A 25,068-nucleotide genomic window follows, 5' to 3' on the forward strand; every position below is an offset into this window, starting at 1 on the left:
TACTGTTTGAAATTATTTATAAAATGAAAAGATAGGCTACTTTAAAAATGAAATTAAACCCGCCAGGAGGTGGCAGCAAGTCCCTGTTAATGAGCGAGTCATTGAGATTCAACCGATTAATTCAAATGGCTGATTCATTCAGGAAGTGTTGCTCTAAGGCCGTGTCCCAAATGGCACACTTCTATGCACTTTCGGTCTTGTGGACTTACAATGGCTGCCATGTGCGCATGTCCGTTAAGTCCACGAGACCGTAGGGTGTCCCACTTGTCAATTTTAGGCTTCAGAAGGGTGCTCGCAAGCGCCCCCTTTGCGGGCCGATATGCGCCCTTGATGCACACTTTTGCTGAGATGGCAGACTTCTTCCCGACAGTCAAAGCGACGTTACGTCACGAAAGTGCGGACTCGTAGGAAGGCCTTGAGTGTTTAGGGTGCCATCTGGGACAGGGCCAGAGACCAAAACAATCCTGTGGACTTTGTTTGGAACTATTTTCATTGGCGAAATAGAGCGAAACAGGCAATTTGGTGTATAAAATGTAAGTCAATTAATATAAACTGTTTATTTATTAAACTGTATGTTGTATAAAATATTACATTTCCAATCATGCTGATATTTGGAGAAAAATGGCTCTCTTTATGTAATATTGGTTAACTATATTAAATGATCTAAATATAAAATACATACAGGGGCATTTTTGCCCCTCATCTTGAATTCTGGGGGCATTCTAAATTCATGTTAATCCACCTTATTCCTACGTCCCATGACGCTTTGCGCGAAGTATGGGTGTAACTTCTGTTAAGCGCTCTGTGAACGCAATAATAGGCTACGTGTTTTTTTTAAACTGGGTACAATGAGATGACCTTTATTCTACTCACCCTTCAACCATCGAACATTAAAAGGACATTTAAAAGTGTAAAAGCATCAACAAGGCACTTTCATCAGACCATGAAAACCCCAAAAAGCTTGATTCTTTCCACAGCAATAACGAACTGGTATCACTGTAGTAATCTGTAGGCTATTATGTAAAATACATTACCTTGATAAAAAATGTTAATTTACTTCAGCATTGCGTGATACTATTTCAAAGTGATTTCCATCATTTTGACAGATAATAAATTGTATTTACCTGTGAAAACAAACCTGGAAAGAGACGTGAGGATTTGAGGAGATAAACGAGAGATTCTTTTTGTGCATTCCAGTAAATTTTTAATAAATTAAATTGGGAGAACAGTAGGAGCAAAGAGCAAAACTGACAGTGGTGGAGTGTTACATATCCGGCGCCTGCTGGTTCCTGCTACTCCCCACCAGAGGTCGCCGGTTCACCATTTCATTGCACACACAGTCATACATCACTCTGAACTACATTTCCCATAATTCCCCATCTAGGAACCAATCACACACTTGCACATGTTTCCCATCAGTGGACCCTTTATAAGCTGCACCCAGACACACACACAGGGTTGAGTATTGTTTAGTCGTATGTTTTCTGTGTTAATCCATGTTCCTAGTTCCATGTTCCTAGTTCCATGTTCCTAGTTCCATGTTCCTAGTTCCATGTTCCTAGTTCCATGTTCCTAGTTCCATGTTCCTAGTTCCATGTTCCTAGTTCCTAGCTCCTAGCCTTGCCTTGTTTTTGACCCTGGACTGTTTATTCCTTGTTTGATGATCTTTTCTGCCTGCCTTGACCATTGCCTGTGACTTGGATTACTCTTCTGCCTTGCCCTTATGTTTCTGTTTGCTGATGTTTGAACCTTGCCTGTACGATTACGCTCATTCTAATAAAGACTGCGTTTGGATCTACCCCTTGTCGTCACGACTCCCAACGTTACATGGAGAGAGAAGTGCCCTTGATGAGGAAACCATGGCAGCCATATACGGTAAGTAAATACTTGGTGAAAATTTACTAGTGATTTTTGTCTTGCAGTCAAGAAGAGATTTCCAAATGTGTCCAAAGAGGTTTTGAGGATTTGACCTGGAGAAAATGAGACTTCTTGAAAGCAAAAAAGTTACATTTGTTTAAATATATTGTAATGTTGTAATTTTTTGAACATTGTAAAGTATGTTCCTTGCTGATTTGTATTCAAATGTTCACATGTTATAGACGATGTTGAATGATGAGTGGCAAGGCAAAGATCCTTTTTAACAACAGTATCTTTACTATGAGACATGCAGGAGTTCAACACGCAATGTACAAACTTCAACACTGTAGCACCAACTCGCACATGCGTATAAGCAAGCTCTAGGATCATAGTCTGCTCAGATTTAAAGCTACAGAACACTACTATGTTCTACATCCTCCTTCTTTATCACTGACAGTTGTTCCTTAATGAACAGTTTCTTATATTAAAGTTTACTCAAAGGTTTTTTTTTTTTTTCTTCATAGGAAATGCATTGAACCGATTACTTGAGCTGAGAGTAAAAAGGGCAGTTAACACAACATTTGTTAACTCACATGTTAACATCAGTTATAATGTCAACATTTATAAATTGAACATTTTGTTACTGAATTACAGAACTTTCTTTTCTCTCTTTTTTTTAATTGTTTCTTTTTTTTTTTTCATTCCAGGTACTTTGGGTTTGGTTTGCAAATGCGACCTGCTCTGGTCACATATGGAGCTGTAGAAAGAACTTTTGTTGAATGTTCATTCAGTGGTTTCTTCTCAGTTCCTTGTGGGGTGCATTGTTCTTTGACCTCATTTGGAGTGGAGAATTTGTGCTTAGATTCAGCAGAGGGGGTCTGAACAAAGGGGAGCGACATTTCGCTGTGGTCTAACTTTTGTGGTGGTGGCTCCGCGACAGGAAGGATATGTTTTCGGTTTCGTCTGTATTCTCTTCCTTCAACCTCCACAAGGTATGATCTTGGTTCATCGCAGAGCTGTTTGTCGAGTCCGATTTGGTCATGGCCTTTGGACGTTGCAAGTCTCACTTTCTCTCCTTGTAAGAGTGGTCGGAGAGTTCTGCTGGACTTGTCATAGTATGTCTTTTAACAATGTCTCTTTTTTGAGATCTGATTCTTGACAGCATTGTTATTCTTTGACGCTGGCACCAGAATGGACTTGCTGATTGGCAGAGATGTGCGCGTCTGCCTCGACGTTAATCTCTCTGCTGGTGAGCCCAGTGTCTGGTCACGTGGAACATTTCTGAGGTTCAGCAAGTTTTGAAACGCATCAGAGCCGTCCCTCTTGGATTTCTCCACACTGCAAAAAATGCTGAGAGCCCAGTCTCAACTCTTCTCTTCTGAGCGTGCCCGGGTGGCGTTCGTCATCTCCTTACTCTCTGGACGAGCGCTACAATGGGCTCAACCCCTCTGGGAATCCAACGCCCCAGTAACAGCCACCATCGCCGCCTTCTTCAGCCATTTCCTGGAGGTTTCGGTCAAAGTACCGCCAATCTTTCAGTACACGACCAGGGCCCGTATGTATAAAACTTCTCAGAAATGCTCTTAAGAATAGTCTTAAGTTTTGACTTGTCAAAAAATTCTTGGTAAAGAGTAGGACTTTTCTAAGAGTAGGAGACTTTTATAAAGAAGCTAAAAGCAACTATTAGTAAAGTATAAGACCGATTCTTAAGTGCTGACTGAAGTCGCACTTAAGTGTTGTGAACTAGGACTACAATGATGTCAACTCAAAATGGCTGTCCTTAACCTCTGAATCAGCCAATAGCGAGCCTGCAAGGGTGAAGTCACAGCAGCATGACACCAATCATTTAATGTTATTATTAAAAAAAAATAAATAAATAATTGTAAAAGACACTGAAACGTTTTAATGTTTTAATTTATTTTTAAAAATAGCTTTGCACTGTGCAAAATTATCACAAATTAGTATTGACGGTGTGGAATCTTTTTCTATTGATATGTCTCCATTTACGGTTAGAGCAATGATGTGAACACGAGTTCATCAACGGCTCCAACAACTGCAGGGAAGCCCACAGTCAACATAAAAGTGGCTTGCTTTTGCCACATGGTTTGATGGTCAGTTGGAAAGTCAATGTACTGCCATAGAATAGTGGCCAAATGTGATGTCCAGCCATATGAAAATTGACATCCTCAACCTTAATTCAAATATTTTTTAAAAATGTGTTAAAAGATAAAAAAGTTAAAAGAGCATATCGTGTAGCTGTGCTTGGAGTCAATTGTTTCATGTGTGATAATGAAATGATTTCAAATTATTTCAAATTATTTTTGGACAGGCTGTCATGCAAAGTAATTATGAACACATGTAAAAAAAAAAAAAAAAAAAAAAAAAAAAGAACCAATGAGAAATTAAAACTGATTATGTTGTAGTCAATGTCATATTTTATAACATTTAAATAATATAAACATAAAAATAAAAATATTTTCATATTTTGATGGTTTAAGCAAAATTGTAGGGTCATTTAAAAAAAAAAAAAAAACTTTGCACATCAATTTTGGCCACTATGTTTGGTGTGGTAAGTTTACACAATACTAAAGAGCTCAAAAGAATATCACTGCAATGAAGGTTTATGACTGGGCAAGCGCTTTAAAACCTTGTTTATATTAGAAAAGCTTTCCAGCGCTGGAGAGAGCTAAGCAGGAAGGCCTGAAAACAGATGAGGAGGCTGCTTTGATTCCTTCTCATGTAATTAACACTAGGTTTTGATTGTCTGGAGCTGCTGTTCTGTTGGTGATTAACAACAAACTTTTTTTTGTATTTACTCTAGTGTACTGTACGTTAATTTTTTGTGCTTCCTTGTCGTTCATTCATCATCTGCGCTTTATTTTTCGTGTAGCATTTTGTTGCGTGTCAGCTGTGATAAACAGACATCCACTCTCGTACTGCGTGTGCAACAGCGGCCAAATAGTGAGAGTTGTGCAGTTAAACTACTGCACATTGACGCCCACTAGAGCATGAGGTGTTTAGCGTCATTGTTAGTGCACTCGCCTTGCATGCCAGCAGCGTTTGGGCCGGGGTTTGAGACCGACTCGGAGCAGGGCGATTAGTATTGGAGTGTGAGTTTCGGAGGTGGCGCAATGAAGAGAGGGATGTGTTTGTTTGGGTTGATTTCAAATATCAACAGTGTTCAACAACGAATTTGAGAAATCGCATACAGCACCTTTTAAATGTATTAAAATGCAGTAAACATTAATTATTGTTTAAGTAATATTTATTTTATTTAAAGTTATTACATTTCTTGTTAGGTCAGTTACAAAAAGAATTGACAATCAAGTTTATATCATAACTCAAATACATCATATCTTCATTGGAGAGTGTGTGTCTCTTCTTCTTTGCTGCCATCTTGTTACTCCTAACTAGGTTTAGAGACCTCTCCAGCTCTCTTAAATAATTTAGGAGCTGAGACCTAGTCTTGACACTTAGGAACCTTTATGAATCATACTGTCACGGAGTCACAGCCAACAGCCACCAACATCCACACATCGTCACCGGATCTCCACGCTCCACCCACTCGTTCCCAGTCTCCGGAATACTAATCAACTGCACCTGCACCTCATCACCTATGGACACTATAAAGACATTCACTTCCCTTACTCTGGTCTGGTCTCGTCTACGTACCTGGACTCCTTACCTGCTACTCACCTGAGTTTACTGTGTTCCCATCCTGTCGCCTTCCGTCTCCAGTATCTCTGTGTTCACCAATATCTGTAAAAGGCTTTACTCTGTTATTCAGCCAGCTAAGCTACCATTCAAAGTGCTTGTTCATTTACTCACCTGCATCCACCATCTGCCTGTGTTCCTGCCTCTGTTAAATAAATTTGTGTGTTTCACTCACATCTCTGCCTCCGTCTGTGTCCTGACAATGACAGCCTGGCCAAAAATAATTTGAAATTTCATTATCACACATGAAACAATTGACTCCATGCACAGCTAGACGATATGTTTACATCTTTTAATACGCTTTTAAAAATATTTGAATTAAGGTTAAAGATGTCGAGCGATATGAAAATTGACATCACATTTGGCCACTACTCTATGGCAGTTCATTGACTTTCCAACTGACCATCAAACCATGCGGCAAAAGCAAGCCACTTGTATGTTGATAGTGGGCTTCCCTGCAGTTGTTGGAGCCGTTGATGAACTCGTGTTCACATCATCGCTCCAACTGTAAATGAGGAGACATATATCAATAGGAAAGGATTCCAAACCATCAATACTAATTTGTGATAATTTTGCACAATGCAAAGCTATTTTTAAAAATAAATTAAAATATTAAAATGTTTCAGTGTCTTTTTAACTTTTTTTTTTTTTTTTTTTTTTTTTTTTTTTTAAATAACATTAAATTATTGGTGTTGTGCCGCTGTGACTTCACCCTTGCAGGCTTGCTATTGGCTGATTCAGAGGTTGAGGGCGGCCATTTTGAGTTGACATCACTGTAGTCCTTAGTTCACAGGTCTAAGTCAGCACTTAAGAATCAGTCTTGTACTTCACTAAAAGTTGCTTTTAGCTTCTTTATAAAAGTCTCCTACTCTTAGAAAAGTTCTACTCTTTACAAAGATTTAAGTCAAAACTTAAGACTATTCTTAAGAGCATTTCTGAGAAGTTTTATACATACGGGCCCAGATTAGTAGTGTTTTCTCAGAGTGGTTTGAGCCACAAGAGGGCGTTTTAACAGTACTGCATAAGAGAGAGTGATTCCTTGAATGTCTCATTCAGTCCATCAACACCCATCTCAAAGTAACACTAGAATAATAGTAGACTTAATATGGAAAATAATGTTAATTTAATGGCTAAGGTGAGCACAGTATGCCATTACACAGAACCTGATTTCACCAAGTGCAACATGTTCCTGGATCAGCATCTTTGCTCCTCGATCAACATCTTGGTGATTCTCCTGCTCTTTTGTTGAAAAGATGTTCAAGACGTTGATCCAGGAACAAAACAAACAGGAACAAAAAACCAAGCAAGTGTCTCAGAGCCAGCAAATCTATGAAAAGAGTGACTGTTTATCTTACACAGTCAGATGCAGCCTGCTGAAGTGACATGCATGGTTGTTGTCCATACTGGAACTACCTACTGTAGCCAAGTGCCTGATTCCCCCAGTGAAGTTCAGTGGTAGTAAAGCTCTTATGTATCCTTGTTCCCTTTTTTTAACAGAAATTAATGACATATTATATATATATATATATATATATATATATATATATATAAGTAAATGTTTAATACATTTCAATTTTGCCATCTTCCCATGAATTGCATTAGTGAATTGCCCTGAAGTATGAGTGTGTTTCCACATGGAAAAGCAGAGACAAAGACACACATAGAAAATCCTCAAAACAGACTTTCCTGCATTCATCTAAAGACAGGCTGTTCTTTAAATGAACATGCATATCCATAAGACATGGCATCCATTATTACTGTTTGTGTATTACCTCTGGTTTTTGAATTCAGTATTGTTATGTATATTTTATAAGAACCAATGATTAACATAAACTCACCTATACCAAGTTTGGTGTCTATGAGTTTGTATTTTGAAGATTTGAATGTTTGTGTATAGGGTCTGTCGATACCTGTGCAACATATCCGTATTACAAGAATCTTTAATAGTTTCTTCAAAACAACTTAACCAGTTAATGTGCAAATCCCCTGCTAGAAACCCAAAGGATCGTAAACTTTCCTGTCAGGAGCTCGTGTATCATTAGTTCACTGACCCAGAGGGGGAATGTCTAGCACCAGAGGCTAAAAGCCAGCGCACAGTTCTCCTCCTCCCTCTCTTGCTTCTTTGGACGGACTGACGCCCTACAGGGCGACCTCTTTAGGCCAAGGCCTAAGGGCCTGCCAGGCCTGTAATCCTAAACCTGCAACCCAACCATGTGCTCATCCAGAAGAGTGAAAGAACTCTTTCTTACTACAAGATTCAAACTAACCATGAAAGTTTGTTATTGCTTCTTCATTCAACACAGAAGACATCGATTGCAACTTCAGTACCATCAGACCGAATTCTCAGGACTTCCTACGGCAACAATATATCCAGACGCTCTTCAAAAAGGCATAGGCCTAATTCAAGTATCGTACAATATATAAAATTGCTGCTAATTAGTTAAAATTGTGAACCTCCTTTGTTACAAGGGAGATTTTATGATGAATACTGATGATTCTTTTCCTGGTTTTTGGTTTCTTCGTAGCTCCTACTGTTTCCCACTTTCGGTTTCACTCTATCATTTATCATTTTACCCGTTTATGTGTGACTTGTGTGTATATATGTTTGTGTTTGTTAGTTAGCTATGTGTTCGTGATTTAGTTAATAAACTTGTGCACAATACACATTTGGTTCTGGCTCCTGTTACAGTAGTTCTTCAAGGAAGACGAGGAAGGCAGGTTCAAAGACGATAATGTAGTTTAATCTCACAGAGTAGTCAGGAAACATAGAACACACGTAACATACAACAATACCGGACGCTAGACTGAAGACAGGGAGGAACTTAAATACACAATACTAATGACAAACAGCTGTGGTTGTAATCAGTGTCCATGGTGAGTGATGAGTGGTGGGAACAGAACACAAAGGAGCACGTGACAGTCAATAACAAACAGGACAAGACGGTGAATGTAACAGCTCCCTGTCTGAATAGATTGCCTCTTAAATGATCAGATCTTGACTACATGCTCTGAGTTGTACCAGTAACGGTATGGTTCTGTCAGATATGGTAAGAAGAAAGTGGATTTCTGAAAACACAAAGAGAATGTGTCTCGCTAGAAAGCAAAAAGCAGAGTCTGAGAGCTGCCCACTAAGTAAAGAGGTCTCATTAGGGAATGGAACATCGAAAATATGTGTGTCAGTCTTGGAAACATGCACTTCATATTATTCTCGGTTAGGGAGAGTGACTGTTTGTTTTGACAAAAAAAGAAATACTTGGCACTGCCCATGCTCTAAGCCAAAGAATTCATGTCCTCACAAGTCCATTGCAAAATGGCACTTGAACCAGACTCGACCTGAACTTTTCTTAAAAGTCAGAAGTACGGACAGTGATGTGTTTGACACCTTTGCAGAATCTGGTCCTCAAGATGTGCACAGTACTGAGGAAATTCTTCTATATCCACCTGACGGAAATGCTTTGACTGCAATTGTCCTTTACTTGCTGAACAACAAGAAATTGCCAGCTGCTCTGCCAAAAGATGTTTGTTCACCACAGAACATGAAGACACTGCCCAAGCACCTCATTCCACTGGAAACCTTTTGCGCTGTATGTCCAGGAAAGGTCCCTCTTTCAGAACCAATCTTAATTACACAGAAAGCAAAGATTGTTACGTTCACAGGTATACTGGAAGGTGTGTATAATTTAGGAATACATTTTAGGAATACATTTACAGTCACTGTTAGCAATTTAATTGAAGGTAGAAGCAATGAGCTCCTGGAAAAATGAATTATATAATATTAACAATAATTAGGATATATAGAAATTTGGGAATGTACCTGTTGATCCAGATGCATCTTTAATCTAGATTTAAACTGGGTGATTGAGTCTGAGTCCCAAACATTATCAGAAAAGGCTATTCCAGAGTTTAGGAGCCAAATGTGAAAACGCTCTCCCTCCTTTAGAGGACTTAGATATCCTAGGTACAACCAGAAGTCCAGAGTTTTGTGATCTTAAAGAGCGTGAAGGATTGTAGGGCGATAGAAGATTGATTAAGTACACAGGAGCTAAACCATTTAGAGCCTTATAGGTCATTAGCAGTACTTTATAATCGATACGGAACTTAATAGGTAACCAGTGAAGAGATGATAAAATTGGTGTTATATGATCATATTTTCTTGACCTGGTAAGAACTCTAGCAGCTGCATTTTGTACTAATTGTAGCTTGTTTATTGAGGAAGCAGGGCAACCAGCTAGTAATGTATTACAGTAATCTAGTCTAGATGTCATGAATGCATGAACTAACTTTTCTGCATCAGAAACAGATAACATATTCCGTATCTTAGCAATGTTTCTGAGGTGGAAGAAGGCTGTTTTTGTAACATATGAAATATGATTTTCGAAGGACAAGTTGCTGTCTAATATAACACCCAGGTCTTTAACTGTCGAGGATGGAGTAACAGTACATCCTTCTAAATTACTAGTCATCCAATGTTTTACTTCTTTAACACACTCTGTCAGATTGGATAATTTGGAGATTTCATCTGGTCGTGATGAAATATATAACTGAGTATCATCAGCATAGCAGTGGAAACTAATTCCATGTTTTCTTATAATATCACCAAGTGACAGCATATATATTGAAAATAGCAGAGGGCCTAACACAGATCCTTGCGGCACTCCATAATTTACTATCGTTATCTTAGATTTTTCCCCATTTAAATAAACTAAATTGTGACGGTCTGATAGATACGACCTAAATCACTGTAATACCTGCCCCTGGATACCAGTGTAATTCTGTAGTCGATCAAGGAGTATTTTATGATCTATAGTGTCGAACGCAGCACTGAGATCAAGTAACACTAGTATTGAGATACAGCCTTGGTCAGAAGCTAGAAGTAAGTCATTTGTAATTTTAACGAGCGCAGTTTCTGTGCTATGATGAGGCCTGAATCCTGACTAAAATTTTTCATAGATAGCGTTTTTTTGCAAGAAGGAGCACAATTGGACCGACACCACTTTTTCTAGTATTTTAGATATAAATGGAAGATTTGAAATTGATAGCGTGATTTCTCTTTTGATAGCATGAGTAATACTGTTGTACCATGTTTTTTTTTTTTTTTTTCTCTCTAACCTTTTTTAATCTAATCAGTGCAACAGTATCTAATGTACTAGTGAAAGTGGTGCACATACTGCTAGTCACTTTCTCGAGATCATTTGTGTGTTTATGTACAATGAGACAGATCAGGAAGTTTATTTGTGAATTTATCTATAGTTGTCGGGAGAATTGTTCTACCTAGTCGATATCGTGGCGCAATTTGACAAATATCAGCAGTATGCAGTACGCATGTTACAAGGTAGTGATCAGTGACATCATCACTTTGCGGTAGAATTTCTATATCGGTAGGATTGACAATTATGTGTTGTGGCTGGGTTGTTATAGGTCTGCGTGACTCTCGATGTATTAGACCTAATTTAACGGAGGAATTTTGGTATTCTTCTGTAGCCTGATGAGTAACGTACTCCGTTACTAACGTAACCTCGGTTCCCTTAGATACGGAACGGAGTACTGCATCGTCTGCCTTTTTAGACAAGACGCAACGGGGAAACTCCTGTTTTCACCGATTCTGAAGCCTTTTTTAATCATGCAGTGAAACTGCGAGCCCGCCAAAATGGGTGGGGTCTCGGGCTATATAAGCGGCCGTCTCGCTTTGGCAAACTGATTTAATTCGATTGAAGCGACGGCATGAGGCGTCCTATGAATAGCACGGGAAGTTACGCAGTACTCCGTTCCGTATCTAAGGGAACCGAGGTTACGTTAGTAACCGAGTATGTTCCCTTTCGATACTACACTACGTACTGCGTCGTCTGGCTTTTTAGGCAAGACGCAATGGGGATTATACAATCACGCCGTGCTATGAAGGGGGAACGACAGAGCATCTGAGCAGAGCACTGAGGAGGGTTCGCACGGATGCACATAGCATAACATATCCCGGAAGATAGGGGACACTATAGTCGTCCTCCCGTTCCTATATATTCTAGGAGCTCCCTTGGGGCCTAGAGCATATATAGGGAAAGGGAAAAAATATGTTATTACCCAGACTTTGGTCAGGGCCATAAACGAGTACTCGTAAGCTGATCACATTAGTGAGGCTTATGCAGAGAGAACCTGTGTCTGTAATGCGGGGATGTCTAGATTATAAAATCTGACAAAGGTGGACGGCGAGGCCCAGCCGGCCGCCTCACAAATTTCCGCAATGGACACGCCAGTGGACCATGCCCAAGAAGAGGCCATGCCCCTCGTGGAGTGTGCTCTAACACCTATGGGGCATTGTAGGCCCAAAGAGGAGTAAGCGAGCGCTATAGCATTGACTATCCATCTGGATAACCTGGGCTTTGTGACCGCAAGACCTTTCGTACGACCACCGAAGCAGACAAAGAGTTGTTCCGACTGACGAAAAGAGGCGGAACGATCGATGTAAGTCCTCAGGGCCCTGACTGGACAGAGTAGGTTCAACTCCTGATCATCCTGGGAAGGAGGAAGTGCAGAGAGAATGACCATTTGTGCCCTAAAGGGTGTGGACAGGACTTTCGGGACATATCCATGACTCGGTTTCAGGACTTTCGGGACATATCCATGTCTCGGTTTCAGGACAACTTTAGAGTCGTTAGGCCCGAACTCAAGACAGGAGAGGCTCACGGAGAGCACCTGTAAATCTCCCACTCGCTTTACTGATGCTAAGGCTAGCAATAAGGTGGTTTTTAACGTTAGAGGACATAAGTCGACAGTCTGGAGCGGTTCAAAGGGAGGGCCCTTAGGACCCCTGAGAACCACAGACAGGTCCCATGTGGGAACTGTGCAGGGTGGGGAGGGTTCAGCCTCCTAGCCCCTTTTAGAAAACGAACAACAAAGTTGTTTCTCCCTATCGACTGTCCTGCTACGGGAGTATGGGAGGCTGCTATGGCTGCGACATAGACTTTAAGGGTAGAGGGAGAACGGCCCCTATCCAGTAAGTCCTGAAGGAAAGACAATATCAAAGATATGCCACAAGTAAATGGGTCCTTGTCCCGGGCTGTACACCAGGCAGCAAAGACTGACCATTTTAGGTAGTAGAGACATCTTGTTGACGGAGCTCTGGCTTGTGAGTGTTCAGGAAATCTTCAGGGAGGTCTGAAGGCTCCCGTCTAGAAGCCATACATGGAGATCCCACAGCTCGGGTTTGAGGTGGACAAATCATCCCTCCCGCTTGGGAGAGGATGTCTCGTCTCAGGGGAATTGGCCATGGCCCCATGGACGCCAGCTGAGACAGGTCCGAGAACCAGGAGGACTTTGTGGGAACCTTCCCTGATTCATCTGATAACCTGGGGAATCAGAGCGACCGGGGGAAAAGCATACAGGAGGAGGCTGGGCCAGTCGTGGGCCAGCGCATCCTTGGACTTTGAAAAGTAAATTGGCCAACGAAAGTTGTCTTCTGAGGCAAAGAGGTCGACCTCTGCCTTCCTGAAGACATCCCAAATTTCCTGAACTGCGAGGGGGTGGAGTGACCATTCCTCCGAAGGATGGTTGCTCCGGGACAACATGTCTGCCCCTTTGTTCAGTATGCCCTGAATATGCGCTGCTCTGAGTGAGAGCAGGCTGTGCTGGGCCCACTCTAGGATGGATCTCGCTAGAGTGAAAAGGGGCTTGGATGAGAGCCCGCCCTGGCGATTTATGAAGGACACCACTGTCATATTTTCTGATCTGACCAGGACGTGGTGTCCCGCCAAGAGAGGGAGGAAGGATTGTAGAGCTAGATACACCGCCATCATTTCCAGGCGGTTGATATGACGCTCGCTCTCTTGGCTCGTCCAAGCACCAAAGGCTGGGTGACCATCGCACAGAGCTCCCCAGCCCATTTTGGAAGCGTCTGTGAAAACGACTTTCCTCTTGCACATCGTCCCTATAGCCACGCCCTGTTAGAACCAGCAGGGGTTCATCCAAGGAACCAGGGTTGCAACGCACGCCTGATTCACTTTGAGCGAGCAGCGACCATGCTGCCAGGCTTGGGACGGGACCCGCGGTTTCAGCCAGAACTGTAGTGGGCGCATATGAAGCAGGCCCAACTGCAGGGCTGGTGATGCTGAGCCCATGAGACCTAGCATCCTCTGAAACGTTCTGAGCGGCAGAGAGGATCCGGGCGTGAAAGTTTTAGCGAGCTGCTGAATGGCCAGGGATTGCTCTGGTGAGACCACCTCTGGCGAGATTCTTGAGTCGAGAAAAATTGATCCTGAGCCCCAAGCACTCTAAGTGGCTGAGAAGAAGGGATCTGTGTGTCACTAGCTTCACCTCTGACTGGGCCAGGACGAGCCAGTCGTCGAGGTAGTTGAGTATGCGTATGCCCATCTGCCTCAGAGGGGAGAGGGCCGCGTTCATGCACTTTGTAAAAGTGCGGGGAGCCAGAGACAGCCCGAACGGAAGGACCGTGTATTGATACGCCACCCCTTCGAAGGCGAATCTCAAGAATCGTCTGTGATGGGGGGCTATCTGGATGTGAAAGTAAGCATCCTTCAGATCCAGGGAAAAGAACCAGTTTCCTGGGCGAATTTGCGAGAAGATCTGTTTCAAAGTGATCATTTTGAATGAGCGCTTTATCAGGGCCCGATTCAGATGTCTGAGGTCGAGGATGGGTCTGAGACCGCCAACATTTTGGGAACGAGGAAGTATCGGCTGTAGAATGATTCGCCTGATTCGCTCAGAGCTGGGGGAACCATTTCTATGGCTCCTTTTGCCAGCATAGTGTTCAGTTTAGAGTGTAGGACGTGCACGTCCCTGCTTTCTACTGAGGTTTGGACCACTCCGTTGAATAACGGGTCCGCTGAGAGAACTGGAGTACATAACCTCGTTTTACTATGTTTAGTACCCAAGTTGACACTCCGGGGATGGCCTGCCAGGCCTCGGCTCAGGTGGCAAGGGGCTGGATTGGTTTGAGCACCAAGTCACTGTGAGGAACTGTGGTGCACATAAGGGGTGGAAGAGGAAAATTGCTCTCTTTTCAAGAATGTTTGTTTTTTATTATATCCACTATAACAGCGGTGCACTGCCAGGGCATTTGAACAGGCTCTGTGCAGGCAGAAAACACATTTTTTCGAGTGCCCGGAACTGAACCGGGCGATGGGAAAACCGAATGAGGCATTTTGGAGGGTGGTCCGGCCGCGGCGGGACTTAGCCTCCTCCTCTTCCTTATCTGGGTATCAGGCCGACTTCTGAGGCACAGGGTCCCTGTCGCTTCGGAGGGGGGTGGCGCCTAGCAGAACGTGAGCGCTGTCTGTGCTCAGGCCGTGGTGCGGGCTGAGTAGCGGATGCCGCAGATTTAGGAGGCTGCTGTGCTGGCGCAGGCTTTGGGCGGCTTGAAGCGGAGGAGCTGGAGCGCTTTGGCAGGAAGTGTTGCATTGCCTGGGACGACTTCTGTGCTGCAGTGAAGCGTTCAGCAAACCCATCGACTGCAGGGCCAAAGAGAACAGTAGGAGAGACAGGCAAGTCAAGGAAGACGGCTTTATCTGCATCCTTTATCTCCGTCAAGTTTAACCATAAGTGGTGCTCCAGCACCACCAGGCTGTCAATTGCCTGGGCCGTGGTCTTAGTGGCTCGCAGGGCCAGGTCTGTGGCGCAGCGCAGCTCTTTGAAGGCGGGCCAGAGTCCTGCCCAGGCTGGTCCAGGTCACGCAAAAGTTTGGCCTGGTAAACCTGCAACACCGCCATCGAGTGCAGGGCAGAAGCTGCTTGGCCGGCCGAGGTGTAGGCCTGTCCAGCAAGGGTCCACGTGGTGCGACACAGCTTGGATGAGTGGGTGACCTTAATTTTCCAGCCAATGGCGGCGGGCGGACACAGGTGTGCGGCCACAGCTTCATCCAGAGGCGGCAGTTTGTCATAACCCTGCTGCTCTGCGCCTGTCAACCGAGGTGAGAGCGTGAGAGGCAGAAGAGCGAATGCAGGCAGAGTACGGGGCACACCACGATTTCGTGAGCTCCTCGTGTCAAATTAAGATCATATTATTTTGTCTATATGATACAACTAGGATAAAAAATAGGATTTGATTATGAGATTTTTTTTTTTTTTTTTTTTTTTTTTTTAATGACTCGAGACTCGACTCGGACTCGTGACAAAAGACTCCAGACTTGACTCGGACTCCAGATAAAAGAATCGTGAACATCTCTGCTTAGTAGCATGAAAAACAAATAGCCTGGCACAGACAGTGCATATAGAGATCAATTTAAGATTTAAACTCTTGATACAAAACATATCTTTTGTGAGTTCTTGTTTTTAATGTTGATAATATTATATGAGCAAAAATGCAAATCCAATCCACACGTTTGCAAATGTGACATTGATTTTATAGAACAGTTCAACAAACAAACGGTTAACATTAAGTGATGTTCTTCACAGTATTGTCAGTATTTACTCTATTTTGCAATGAAATAATAGTTCCAACGAAAGCCACAGCAGAACTACAACAGACACAGTGGTGTTACGAATCTGCGGCTTTGAACGAATCTTTTGTGAAAGTCTTTGATTCAATGATTCATTCATAAATACAGCCACTTGCTTGTTTACTGAATGAAAGAATGACTCTGTGACTCACGCATTAAGACTTACCGCCACCTACTGGCGGTTTTAGTATGTAAAAGAATCACTTTGCACGTTTTTATCATCATTGCATGTTTTCTCAGGAAAATGTTATGGGGTTTCTAATCAAAATGTGACTTTCTGTTACAAAACAGGACAATGATTTTGAACATGACCTCTGTAGAGGACACTAGGACTTAAATCATGATTATCAGGCATTTTGGGAGACACAACAAGTGAATAGCAAAATAAATTATATATCAATATTCCTATTAATTATTGGATATTATTATGAGAATGTTGCCAATTTTTACTCCCATTATTACACTTTTTTTCCATTACAAGTTGCTCCAAGAACACATTAATATGCAAATTAGAGTGTCCAGAGTGTATAGATGCATTGTATTGAACGGGAAAACCGATGTATTGCCATTTTACCCACATATTGCATAAAGTAAAATGGTGTATCAATTCCTTCCATTCTATTTTTCATAACATAGTTGAGAATCATCTTTAAGCAAAGTTTAGTTAAAAAAATCCTGAAACCTCAAAATTGATTGGTGAATAAAAAAAAATTCCATTGTTTTTGCCTATACATGTAATTTAATGTAATTTTATTTTTTAAACAGATTAGTCCTGGTGTCCACTACAGAGGACATAGCATAAAATATGAATAAAATATAATTTTTCAAAAATGTTATTTTTAAACCTTTTCCTTATGCTCTAAACAATGTAATGATGTGAAAAAAATACTAAATTCAAAAACTTTTTTTTCTGGGTCCCAGGAGGATAGAGGATGTAAGTTAAATATAGCCTTAATATTAAATTATCAAATTTAACAGCACAATTCGATTTGCTCTGTGTTATATGTATACTCAGTTTTGGACTCATTCTGGACTTGTTATTGTTCCATTTCCCGCCACTAGTCAATCACCATGGTTACTGATCACATAATCACCCCCTTGTGTTTCCATGTATATAAGCCCTGTGTTTCTAGTCATGTATTGTCCGGTATCGTTTGTGTAAACTTTGGTGTGTATTCCTGATCTCTCCTGTTGGATTTCCTAGTAAAAGACCTGTTTTGACTATATCTCCTCGTCGTGTGCTTTATACACCAGAGACTGTAACAGAATACCGGACCGAACAGTTAAGACAGATTGCGGCGTGTTTTTTTGTTGTTGTTGTTTTCCGTGTCAGTGTTTTTTCGTGTTTCACTTCTTTCTGGTCACGATGTACACACCCGCATTTCTGTTGCTCTGCCTTGAGCAGAAGGACCGCTCCCTCGAGGCACATTTGGACAATTTTTTGTTCCTCGCACCATTGCACATTACCCGGACAGCAGTCTTTGCAACTTTCTGTTTACCGGCCTGAACTCTGCCACCAAAGCGCTGCTGTCCGGGGAAGGACCTTGAGGGAGCTTCCCTGAATACGTGGAGTGGGTACTGGCGTCTTGTGGATCGTCGTTGACTGTGGATTTCTGCAACAATGACGCCAGTCCCACTCCCACTCCAGTGCCCAGCCAGGAAACCCTCTGACGGCGTGGAAAGTCAGCGCAACGCCACCGAAGACAGAGAGCCCGCCTCCACCGCGATGCAAGAGCCAGCGATGAGTGGAACGACTGAGCATAACATCGCCGCGGAGACGGAGCCCAGCGTGTCTGACCAGGTGTGTGAGTTTGCTGCTACCATCGCCGAGGGAGACAGTGAGGAAGACGAGGGGTTGGAAGGGAGCCCCGCCCACACTCCCGCCACTGAGAGTGACTTCCAGGCAAGCACCATGGACTATTTTGAATTTGGAGAGGAGTCCCTATCCCTGGTAAATCCTGAGACTGTCTACCCCATTCTTGATGAACTGGTCCCACCCAGCCTCCCTCTCCCACCTCCTCTCCAAATCCCTGGTAATGACTTTGCTTACTTCTCTTCCTCTGCTATTCAACCTGTTCTCCAGCCCTCAACCTTGCCTGCTACCCAGCCATCGCTGTCTCACATCACTCCGTCAGCTCTACACCAGCCTCCTCTCAGTGGTGTGGCTACATCTGGGGCCTGCTGTGAGCCAGCCTCAGGCGATGAGGATCCTGCGGCTCCGCCTCCGGCCTCAGGTCATGTCGTTACACCTCGACTCATCGTCCTGACTTCACCGCCTCTGCTCCTTGCACCCTCATCTACAGCAGTGACCATCGAGTGTTCGGCTCCACTGGACTCCCTTGGTCCTGCAACTCTGCCTGGGTCAGACATTGCACGGCAAAATATCGCACGGCTATCAGCCAATCAGATTCAATAACCAGAAAAAACTGTTGTACAGCGGGTAAAGTAAGTATTGAATACGTCAACATTTTTTTTTATTAAACACGGTTCCAATGCAGCATTTCACAGACAAAGAAATCATAATTTATACAATCCATAAAAAAGCTATGTGTAATAAAGTGAAATGACTCAGGAAAAAGTTTTGAACACACTAACTGAAATTGTTTTAGTTGGTGGAAAAGCAATGACAGCTTCAGGGCGCATCCTGTATGACCAAACTTTAAATCTTAATTGTATTTTGGCGGTCTCTCTTGTGAATTTTGAGCTTCAGTTCCTTCCACAAATGCTCTGTTGGTGTCAGCCCTGTCATCCACTCTGAACTTCATTTCCCATTATCCCTCCTTCTACTCACCTGCACTCTGTCAACAATCACCACTGATCACCACCAGCTGTCACTCATCACCTGCACCAGTTATAAGGATCTTCCATACACTCTCTTTGTCTAGTCTTGTTTATGATGTTACTTGGATGTTACTCACCTAAAGACTTACCTGATGTTCGTCTCCGATTCCAAGTCTCCATTCTCCATTTTCTCCATTCTCCAATCTCCAGATCCTCGTCCTCTGTCTCCAGTTCTGTGTTCACATCCTGCAACCAAAGGAAAGAAAGTGCTCAGATTATATTCATCAGAGACTGATAAATGTGTGTGTGTGTGTGGCAACTTACCTGTTCTGTGTTCATCCTGCTGCATCTACATTCCATAACCTCCTTTGATTACCGATGTGATTAATAAAGCCTGTCTTAATTTCTACTTACCATCGTCCTGGTCTGTGTTCCTGACAGTTGGCTTTAGGTCTAGTGATTTACTGGCACATTCTAACAACTTTATTTTCTTCTTCTGGAACCAATTCAAACTCTCCTTTGCGGATTGTTTTGGATTGTTGTCCTGGTGGAAGGCCCACCAAAGTCTCTTCTTCATCATCCTGGTGGATAGCAACAAATTCATCTCAAGAATTCCCAGCACATGGCTCCATTCATCTTCCCTTCAATAATATTGATTCTGCCAGTACCATGAGAAGAGAAACAGCCCCATACCATGATACTTCCACCTCGAAAACATCACTGTTGGTATGGTATTTTTAGGATCATATCCAAAGCCATTTCTCATCCAAACATGGCATGTGGTATTGTTGCCAAATGTTTGATTTTCAAATGAGCTTCAACATGCCTTTTCTTAAATAATGGAGCTTTCTGTGGTGAGCGTGCATAGAGGCTGTGGCAGTGGAATGCAATTCCTATTGTTTTCTCTGTGACAACTCTACCTCCTGCTTAAAATTCTACATAAGGCACATTTAATGTCCAACAACAAATATTTTAGCAAAATGTATATATTAGTCAGAATTATTGCGCTCCAGCGAAATTCTATTGCGTTCCATCTGTTTGGCGTGCCTGCGTGCAGCAGCACTCATTCACTGTGAAGTTTAGCAGCAAAATGGAAATATTAGCATGACTTTCTAACATTTACAGATGGAGAATATACCTATAAAATTTAAGTTATGCATCTTAGCATCTTTTATGAAACAGGCCTCAGATTTGAGGGACAAATTTACAGTTTATTTCAAGTTTAGGCTTTCAAACAGGGTTAGGTGCTTCTGCATCATTTTTTTTTTTCTTTCTAATTTTAGGGATAACTTAGGGGTAGAGTTAGGTTTAGGGGTAGGGATATGGTTAGGATTTCTTGCTGAGCGGCAGAGGCGGCTGTCCCGGGGCTTGTGTTTGTACTGTGGTGCTACTGGGCATGTCATCTCAACATGCCCTGTTCGTCCTCCTCGTCCTATGGTGAGTGCCATTCTTCCCTACATTAAGAGAATGAAGCCACTCTCAACCATTGTAATGCTTACTGCTGTCGATGTTTCCATTCTAGTCCATGCTCTCCTTGACTCCGGGTCAGCCGGTAACTTCATCTCTTGTGCCCTCTGCCGCCAGCTCAAACTCAAGACCACAACCACGCCGTCCATCTACCAGATCCATTCCATGACTGGCAAACCACTCAGCCGTAAGCGTGTCCAGTTATGTGCTGGTCCAGTCAAGCTCCAAGTTGGATTACTGCATGTGGAACATCAACATCTCCTGGTTCTGGAGGATTCCACCGCTGATGTGATCCTAGGGCGCCCCTGGTTGGAGCAGCACAATCCCATCATCTCTTGGACCACCAGTGAAATCCTGAAGTGGGGCGACACCTGTTTCCCAGAATGTTTCCCTCACATCCCTCAGCCTCCTGCTCCTCGTTCTGTGACGCTTCCCGTCTGCTCTACCTCCATCGAGAGTCCAGTGGATAAACAGTCTGTGTTTTCTGCCCGAAGAGAGCTTCCAAGCTGCCTCCACACCGGCCATGGGACTGTGCCATCGATCTGCTTCTGGGTGAGTCAGTGCCCCGTGGGAAAATCTACCCATTATCCATCCCTGAGCAGAAGGCCATGGAGGAGTACATCGAGGAAGCATTACATCAGGGCTACATCCATCCTTCCACTTCCCCTGCTGCTTTGAGCTGCTTCTTCGTGGCCAAAAAGGACGAAGGCTTGCAGCCTTGTATTGATTACCGGGCTCTGAACAGAATCACGGTGAAGTTCCGCTATCCTCTTCCCTTTGTCCCAGCGGCTCTGGAACATCTATGCTGTGCCACCGTCTTCACCAAGTTGGACCTCTGCAGCGCGTACAACCTCATCCGGATACGTGAGGGGGATGAGTAGAAGACCGCTTTTGTGACCCCTACTGGACACTATGAATATTGCGTCATGCCTTGTCAACGTCCCCTCTGTATTCCAGGATTTCATCCATGAGGTGCTCCGGGAGTTCCTCCACAAGTTTGTCCTGGTCTACATCGACGATATCCTGATCTACTCCCGGAGCATGGCCGAACATTGCCACCACGTTGTGGAGGTCCTGAAACGCCTGAGAGATTTCCAACTATTCCTCAAATCCGAGAAGTGCTCCTTCCATCAGCCCTCAGTGCAGTTCCTTGGATATAACATAAGCAGCAGTGGCATCCAAATGGACTAGGGGAAGGTACAGACAGTCTCTACCTTTATCGTGTGTTCATCCTGTCACCGGCCATCACCCCAGTGTTCCGTTATCTCTCCATCGAGTCTCCATTTACCATCTACGATCTGCATTACTGTGTTTACCATGTTGTTCTCCTATAAACCACCATCTGCTTGCATATCTGTGTCTCCTGCCCTTCTGTCCGTAACACTGGAGCTTGAGAACTGTTATTGTTTGGAGTGAATTCATCACCAATAGTTAGATTATTCATCGGCTAAGGGACAACTTCAACTTTGGACATTGTTTGATGAACTTTGTACCCTCATATAAGACTCTCACACACACACACACACACATCCATTTTCACATTATTGAACTGTGCAACCTAATGCCCAATTTTTGCAATGCACCTATCCATTACATAGTTTTGTATAATGTGATTGATTGTCTTTTTCTTGTATTTTCTTTTTGTGTGGTGATAATTATTTTTGTTTTCATGGGTGTATAAAATAATAGTTGATTCATTTGGTGAGCATCTTTTCCTTCTTAATCTGTTTCGGCAAACTGAACCCCCTTGATTAAGTTGTATAATTAGTTTTGTGTTAGAAAAACATGAGATGGTTATAAACTCAACAACATCAGGATGTGCGTGCAGTTACATGGCCGCAGGTTTTCTTATCAGAGTCTGTAGCTCAACTCACAGCGGTTTCTGTTTCTATCATGACACTCAGGCAGAAATGTGAGGATTTCACAAAGAAAGCATGTTTTAAGTAAAGTTATGATTGATCATTTCCCACATTTCTCTAATCAAAATTTAACCATATGGTAACACTTTAGTATAGGGAACACATATAAACCATTAACTACAACTTTTCCCTCAATTAACTCCTAATTTACTGCTTATTAATAGTTAGTAAGATAGTTGTTAAGTTTAGGTATTTGGGTATGATTAAGAATGTAGAATAAGGTCATGCAGAATAAGGCATTAATATGTACTTAATAAGTACTAAAAATAGACAATATTCTAGAAATATGCATGATAATAAGCAACTAGTTAAAAGACCCTAAAATAAAGTGTTACCAACCATATAATTTAGAGTAGTTTTGAATATTTGAAAAACACTGTAAACTTTAACAAGGTTGAACAAAATGCAGCAAATTTACAGACAAAGAAATCATAATTTTTACAATCCATAAAAAGGCTATGTGTAATAAAGTGAAATGACTCAGGAAAATGTTTTGAATACACTGACTGAAATTGTATTTAAAGGTGCAATATGTAAGATTTCTGTCCGCTAGAGGTCACTAGAGGCCTATTCAAAACAAAGGCGTAGCTTGATGACGGCAAGTTTGAGCGCGGAATCTTGGGACATGTGGTCTTCACATCACAGCCGGTGGAAACAATCGGGATAGGACTCAGGAAGAAATCATGTTCATGGATGAGATTATTAACGTTACTGTAGTATGAAGCAGAGCAGGACCGAGTGTTGTGGGAGCTGAGCGAGGCCGCTGGAGCAATTGCGCAACACACACCTCACGAACAGGGGAACTTTTATTATGCCACAGTCGCTGGCGCCGCTTTCGCTTTTCCAGTCATGAGTATGAGGTAACGCAGCTCTGTTTATCATATTAGACACATTTGAGAGTGTTGAAAATTATGTTATAACGTTACTCTGAGCGTTCACTCGGTTGCTGCTGTGAGACACTTGTCGCACACTGTAGTAAGCTAGATCGATTTTAGAATATCATATTAAATGCTGGATGGCTTGTGTTGATAAATGGCATGCAATTAATTTTAACACGTATTGTATGATGGAGAAAATTCTGTATTACTGTTACTAAAAATAAAGCTGCATCTGATTATGCTATGTTAGCTACTTGACAAAATAGTGTTTTTCTCTGAGGCATGGTAAAGCATGGTAGGCTACTCGCAAAAAAAAAAAAAAAAAATCAAGAAAATTAGATTTAAACAATAAGACTAAATGTGTTGAGCTATATAACAACAATTAGTTTTCTGTCTATAAACGTAACCAAACAGTTGTTCCCTTGCCTATTAAAACATGTAATATATTAAAGTGTCTTTGGTGTTTCCATGGTTTTTGCAAAATAAAACCAGAAACCGAGGGTAACGCGGGTGTGATGCAATTGACAGGCGACTCCTCACACGTCCCGGAGTCTTGGTTAAAATTGCAGTTTTCTCACGATTTACAAATAGTTGGAAACATTTGGGATATTGTAAGTACTCAAGTGAACAAAATATATAACACTGGCCTAGTGGTTTTTGAATATTTTACTGCAAAAATATTACATATTGCACCTTTAATAGTTGGTGGAAAAGTCTTTTTTGCAATGACAGCTTCAAGGCGCATCCTGTATGACCAAACTTTAAATCTTGAATATTCTGGCGAATATTCTCTCTCTTGTAAATTTTGATCTTCAGTTCCTTCCACAAATGCTCTGTTGGTGTCACCGTCACCAGCCCTGTCATCCACTCTGAACTTCATTTCCCATCATCCCTCCTTCTACTGACCTGCACTCCATCAACAATCGATAACACTTTATAATAACTGCACACTATGAAGCATTAGTTAAGCATTAGTAAACAGTCAATTCATCATTTATAAAGCATTAATGGACATTAATAAGCAGTTTATAAATACACCTATAAATGCTTTGTTCTTGATTTATAAGCATATCTATAATGTGTTTAATAATTGTATTTTCATACTTTATTAATGATCAATTTATAATTTCTAAATGAAGTATTACATTATTTAAAACCAGTTATTTAGGAGTTGTCAGTGGTTCAAAAGATCATTTATAAAGTGTAATTAAATGATTAATAAACTATTTAAACATACATTTATACATCTTATTATTTAGACATATAGTAATAGTTACTCAGTGTGTTAATAAATGCTTTATTAATACATATTCCTACTGTAATTCATGATTAATTCAGGTAGTTATAAAACATTTAGTAGTTGTCAGTTAACTATTGTTGTGAGCTCATCTAAAGTGAGCACTATTCATGCCTTGCAAAGCTTTACAAAGGAGATTTAAAGGCTCAGTGATCTTCTGCACTGCTGTTCTCTAATGTTTTAAAGATAGTACTGAGGTAGTTTTGACACTGTGAAATATTTTATTACATTATTAATGTTTTATAAAAACATTATTTGTTGTATTTTGGCACTCCTGTAATCCAGTGTTGGCACTGGTAAAATTTTATTCAGCAATGTTTACACTTTACAGAAACATATTTGTATATCAGATTGCAAAAGATTAGTTTAATTTTACTGTACAGTTATGTTTTCTGGAGGAGTACAGGGATTTTTACTTTCTGTGAAATTGCAGAGGTTTTATATCAAGTTACCCATTGTAGAGTTTCATTTTTTTCCTTGAAATAAATATTTCTATGTATTGTATCCTTTAAATCTCCTTTATAAAAGCTTTACGAGGCATGAATTGTTACGTGTATGTTCTGTTTACCTTAGTTCTGTCTTGTCTGCATTTGTTCTCATTAGTCACTATGGTTTCTAATTAAGTCTCGTCAGCTGTTCCCATTTATTAACACACTGAGTAACTATTACTATATGTCTAAATAATAAGATGCATAAATGTACATTTAAATAGTT

The 25,068-nt window shown here is 41.7% G+C and overlaps 1 long non-coding RNA gene across 1 annotated transcript; it reads left to right on the forward strand.

Moving 5' to 3' along the window:
- The first annotated feature begins 1,432 nt into the window (after positions 1 to 1,432).
- Positions 1,433 to 5,747, forward strand: LOC127519309 (uncharacterized). The gene is made up of 2 exons (XR_007931777.1): positions 1,433 to 1,875; positions 2,382 to 5,747. It is a non-coding gene; the product is annotated as an uncharacterized LOC127519309 (long non-coding RNA).
- Positions 5,748 to 25,068: the final 19,321 nt, after the last annotated feature.

This window comes from Ctenopharyngodon idella, chromosome 9 (genome assembly GCF_019924925.1).
Source record: "Ctenopharyngodon idella isolate HZGC_01 chromosome 9, HZGC01, whole genome shotgun sequence".
Taxonomy (NCBI): domain Eukaryota; kingdom Metazoa; phylum Chordata; class Actinopteri; order Cypriniformes; family Xenocyprididae; genus Ctenopharyngodon; species Ctenopharyngodon idella.